This window comes from Prunus mume, linkage group LG3 (genome assembly GCF_029339155.1).
Source record: "Prunus mume cultivar Tortuosa linkage group LG3, ASM2933915v1, whole genome shotgun sequence".
Taxonomy (NCBI): domain Eukaryota; kingdom Viridiplantae; phylum Streptophyta; class Magnoliopsida; order Rosales; family Rosaceae; genus Prunus; species Prunus mume.
In genome coordinates, this window is record NC_142700.1 from 19,665,071 (window position 1) to 19,671,239 (window position 6,169).

Here is a 6,169-nt window from a genome sequence, read left to right on the forward strand (position 1 = left end):
ACGCGCGGCGACCACATTGGGTCCGCTACATTCTCGCAGCCTCACACAACCATAATATGGGGTACGTGGGGTAGTGCGTATAGCACTGTAAGCTAACATTCAATCGCTTTATTTACTTTTAAACATCCACACAATTTAAATATATAAAATATAATTTCTAATCTTATATAAACCTCAACAAATAAAGCATACCATAAACTCCCCCATTTAAATTCATCAATTTATATCCTAAACCCACAATATCTATTTAGCTCAACAACGCTCCAGACCTATCACTAAGGTCATTCTAACCTTCAAAGAAAGGTAAGACTATCTCGGAAGTCTCACGGTCAACCTAGGGTCAAACGGGCCTGCGGGGCCCACAACCTCCAAATTCCGATCTGACAGTTCCTATAGGTTCTACAAGGTCTAGGACACACGTCCTGCAAGTTTGGTCCAGATCGGACGGTCGGATCGCTCACGATCGCACGATCGGACGGTCGCTAAAACCCTAACCCTAGGGTTGGCATTTCGGAGTATCCGACTCCATTTTACGATCCACAAATCCTACACGATCCTGATAATACCCAGATCAACATATTATACTTTCAGGACCATCCAACGGTCCAAACCTAGCGAACCCAGAAAATACGCGATATGCAATATCCGTTCGGAACTCTAACGGTATCCAAATGAGATCCGAGCATACCTACGCCTCGTGACATCGAGAGGATCGTGAATGGGACAAAAATGCCCTCACCACGGTGCCCACGCCGCCACACGCACGGCGCCAGTGTCTAAAGCGATATCGCATCGCGGAAAACTACCAAATCGTGAGCCAAGACTCCTACCCTAGGTAATACACCTAATTTGGAGTCACTTTTGTTCTTGGACATACCCCAAAACTGACCGAAGTGGCCGGAATCTTCCTCGAAATCCGCCAAACCCACCAGAATCAAGGGTTGCCTACGCTACAAATTGATCAATTCCTACCCAACAGCAGCTAGAGCTCGGAAAATAGGTGAGAAAGCATACCTTGATCGTAAGATTTGGCGGCGGAATCGCCGAACGAGCCCGAAAATCTGGTAAAACCAGCCGCTTTTCTCGCAATTTCCGGCGTATCGCTGCCGCCCGACGCGGAGAATGGGTTGGGTAGGATGGCGAGTCGTCGATCATTTTGGGACCGGTCCCACCCGAGTGGTGGCCGGATGAACGAACGGCCGGCCAAAACGCGGGCCGACCATCGTGGTCGCCGAAACTGCAGGAGAGAGGAACGCAGGAGAGAGAGAGACGACGGGCAATTCGTTTTAACCAAAAATCCATTTTCCAAATATTTACGACATGACCGAGCTTCATTTGACCATATCTCTCTCGTTACAACTCCGATTCGAGCTCACTACGTGTCACGGACTCATCTCACCGTGCTTTATGCAACGGTACCGAATTCCCAAATTCGTTCCGGTAAGAAAATGACTAAAATACCCTATCCGACTGGTAATTTCACAATTCCACTTAAATTAATTAAACATGGGATAAATTTGGGGTCGGGGTGTTACAGTGGTCTTGGTTATGGCGATCACAATGGATTTGCTAGTCCTCGGTGGTCGCGATTTTAGCAATCGTGGTTTTTTCTGCCCTCGCGCTCCTGGCTTTCCTTAGGTTGTAGTTTTTCTGGCACACCTAACAACGCTTGTAACACCCCGACCCCAAATTTATCTCATGTTTTAATTTATTTAAGTGGAATTGAGAAATTACCCGTGGAATAAGGGTATTTTAGTTATTTTATTATCCAGAAGAATTTGGGAATTCCAGCTTGTACCGTTACGTAGAGCACAGTGAGATGAGTCCGTAGACACGTAGTAGGCTCGAATTAGAGTTGTAACGGGAGAGATATGATCAAATGAAGCTCAGTGGCATAATCGTAAATATTTTGAAGTGAATTTTTGGTTAAAAGACGGAATTGCCCCCGCTCTCTCTCTCTCTCTCTCTCTCTCTCTCTCTCTCTCTCTCTCTCTCTCTCTCATGGCGTCTCGGTTCGCATAGCAATTTGGCCACGCTTTGCGTGCCTCGTCCGCCACCAAACTTGACGGCTGTACCAAAATGACTGGGCGCCGTCCTCTTCCTACCCGATCGGGTTCGCCGCGACGGGGATTTCGCGAAAATCGAAGAAAACGCTCGGTTCGCGAAACTCGCGGCTTTGTTCTCCGTCGTCCGGCCACCGATTCCGGCAAGTGAGGTATGGTTTCTCACCTATTTTCCGAGCTCTAGCTGATGGTTGGGTAGGATTACATTAATTTTGAGGCTAAGTAGCTCGATCTACGAATTGAAATTCGGCCGATTTTGCGATCGCGATTCCGGCCACCTCCGGTCAATTTTTGGGGTATGCCCAAGAACAAAAGTGACTCCAAATTAGGTGTATTACCTAGGGTAGGAGTCTTGGCTCACGATTTGGAAGTTTTCTGGCAATGCGATATCGCTTTAGACACCCATGCCGGCGCGTGTGGCGGCGCTGCATATGGCACCGAGGGCATTTTTGTCCCACCTGTGATCCTCTCGATGTCACGAGCGCGTGGGTGTGCTCGGATCTCATTTTGGATACCGTTAGAGTTCCGAACGGATATCGCATATCGCTTATTTTCCGGGTTCGCTATGTTTGGACCGTTGGATGGTCTGGGTTATAATATGTTGATCTAGGTATTACCAGGATCATGTAGGATTACGGATCGTAAAATGGAGTTCCGAATACTCGAAATGCGAACCCTAGGGTTAGGTTTTAGTGACCGTCCGATTGTGCGATCGTGAGCGATCCGATTGTCGATCTGGACCAAACTTGCGGGACATGTGTCCTAGAGCACCGTAGAACCTATAGGAACTTTCGGATCGAATTCGGAGGTCGTGGGCCCAGCGGGCCTGTTTGACCAAGTTTGGGTAGTTTGACCCTGGGTTGACCGCTAGACTTTCGTTGTAGTTCTATCATCCCAGGAGGGTTAGAATGACCTTAGTGACAAGTCTTGAGCGTTGTTGAGTTAAATGGTTTATACGTGAATTTAGGATATTATTATATGATTTAAATTGCAGAATTATCAGATGCTATATCAGGGTTGAGGTTTATTTAGTAGTAGAAATTATATTTTATATAATTAATTGTGTGGATGCATAAAGGTAAATAAAGCGATCGAATGTTAGTTTACAGAGCTATACGCACTACCCCACGTACCCCCCCATATTGTGATCATGTTGAGGCCTTTAAACCCGTATGGCTGGTGAGAATGTAGCCGTGCCAAAGTGATGATGAGGGCTGGTGAGAATGTAGCCAAGCCCGGTGTGAGGTTGCACGCTTCTTTGGATTAGCCGGCGTGTTGATGTGACTCTATCGCGTGGCGGGTGCGTCCCGGCGATGAGGAGATATGATTGTATGAGGGTGTGAGAATGTAGCGCCTGGTGGAGGTCGCACGCGCCTTTGGATTAGCCGTGTTGCACGGTTACGTGGCGGGTGCGTCCCGGCGTATGAGGGGAGATATGATTGTATGAGGGGTGAGAATGTAGTCAGCCCAGGTGTGGTCGCACGCGTCTTTGGATTAGCCAACAGTGATGTGCCCCATACGAGGCGGTCGTCCGTATGAGGGGATTATGTGATATGTTGATGAGTTCTCATGTGTCGAGGTTTATCCAAGGCGTGCGGATAGGTCCCAGGCGTAATTTTGGATGTTCCGGCGTATGGGGAGATATTATGATTGTGTTTGGTGAGTTGTGATGATTAAATCCTAGAATGTATGAAATTGTATGGCGATAATGGTTTATTCGATGTTAGGAGCCAGGGATAGATACTGAAAGAGCTACATGGCTTGATCCCTTAGTAAGGGTGCGTGGCTGAAGTTACTAGGTGCAGCCACAGATTAGACCCCACTTAGGTGGTCTTATTGAGATTGGTTCGGACCTTGTTGTTGGTCTTGAAACTTGATTGAATTGAGATTGGTCCTGTAGACTGAGTGAATGAAGGTGTGCATAAATAGATTTTGAATTTATTATATGCATGTTTGACGCATTAAGTTATTTTAAAAACATTGTGGGCAGATTCTGCTAGAATCATTTGAAGGCCGGAGGCCATTTGTAAATTGCATAAGATTATATTGTGCGTGCTGCCGGTTGGGTTATAAAATGTATTTTATGCGGTGGAAATTTTGAAATGTTCAATTTATGGAGACTCTGCAGAAATTTCGCAGAAAGTCTCGTGCCCTAAATCCTCTATGGTAAATGAGGACATAGTTTTAAGGAGTGAACCCGGCGCAGGTGTGATGTCGGGTCTCCGCAGGTTCGCCTCGGGTTTCGGGAAGTTCGGGCGGGTCCTCACAACGCTCTCGCTCGGGTCCACATCGCAGTGCCTCGACGGTGCTTTTGGGCCTGGTGTTATTGGCCCACCGCCTTCTGGCTCTACTCCTTCCTCTTTTGGGCCTCCTTCTACCCGTGGGCCTATTTAATATTTCAATTGTCATGGTTTTGGCTAGATCGCTGCTGTCTGTCCTTTCAAGGCTTCTTTTGTGCCTTCACCTCCATCTCGTCTTCAAGGCATGACTGCTTAACATCCTTCGCACAATGGCCATCAACAATGGGTTGCTGATACCGGTGCTAACACTCATATTACCAACGAATTGAGATACTTATCCCTTGCTAGAGAGTATCATGGTTCCGACAATGTTGGAGGTGTACTTGGTGGAACCGGTTTGCCTATTGAAAATATTTGTCACTCTCGTTTCTCTCACAATAATTCTTCTTTCAACCTTAATGATGTTCTTCACTGTCCTTTTTCTTCCTCTTTTATCTGTTCATAAATTTGCTACTGACAAACATTGTTTCTTCACTTTTTTTTATTGATTGTTATTTTATCGAGGATTTGGCGACGAGGAAGACGCCTTTCTGGGGCTAGAGTAGCAATGGCCTATATCCATTTTCTTTTATAGCAAATCAGTCTTTTCAAGTTTTGCCTGATCATGTTGCTTTACTAGGTGTCCGCGTTGACCGCTCTGTGTGGTACTCTTGCCTTGGTCATCCTACTTTATCTACTTTGCAATTTTTGTTATCACATAATAAACTGCCATCTTCGGGCTATATGTTTAGTTCTTTTTATCAATCATGTTCGTTGGGTAAAAGTGTTAAACTACCCTTTAGTCCATCTTTTTCTATCTCTTATTCTCCGATGAAACTTATTCACTTTGATGTGTGGAGTTGAATCTATTGCTGGTTTTAATTATTATGTTTTATTTTTTTGATGATTTTTCTCATTGTTCTTTGATTTTTATGATGACATTGAAATCAAAGGTTTTCTCTCACTTTGTTAAATTTAAAACTTTAGTTGAAAATCTGTTTTCTACTATGATTAAGGCCTTTCAATCCTATGGGGGGTGGGGAATACGCTAGTCATCAATTTCAGGATTTTTTTCAATTTCATCATGGCATTCATCATCGTCTTTATTGTCCACATCATCCTAAGCAACATGGCTTAGCTGAACATAAGCATTGTCACATTGTTCATGTCGGGCTCACTCTTTTAGCCCATGCTTCTATGCCTCCTCCATATGGGGCAAAGGCAATGCTCACCGTTGTTTATTTCATTAATCGTCTTCCTTCTAAGTTGCTTCAGCACAAATCACCCTATGAAATTTTGTTTCAAAAAGAACCTAATTATTCGTTTTTAAAAACTTTTGGGTGCGCATGTGTTCCTTATTTACGGCCATATAATAGTAATAAATTCCAATTTCGGTCCTTTAAATGTGTGTTTCTTAGTTTTTCTTTAAACCATCAGTGTTATTGGTGCTTCGATCTAGTTTCCAATCGTGTTTTTTTATCGCGTCATTTGTTATTTGATGAATTTTCTTTTTCATTTAATAAGGCTCAGGCTACTCCTGCTCCAAACCATTCTTCGTCGTCAGACCTACCTCTCATCCTCTTGGCCCGCGTTTCTCTTCCTGCAACCCACACCTTCTAGCATCACAACCTCAGCCCAGTCACCCTTCTCTAGCTCCTGACCTTCCCGCATCCACAGTAACCCGTGCTTCTAGCCCTGCCTCATCCATATCTGCCATCACCCATCCATAACTCCCCAATCATGCCTCCAACTGATTCCTCATGCCCTTCTCACCTGTCGATTAGTCCCACTGCACCTTTAGCTTCTCGATTCTCTCATACCTACACT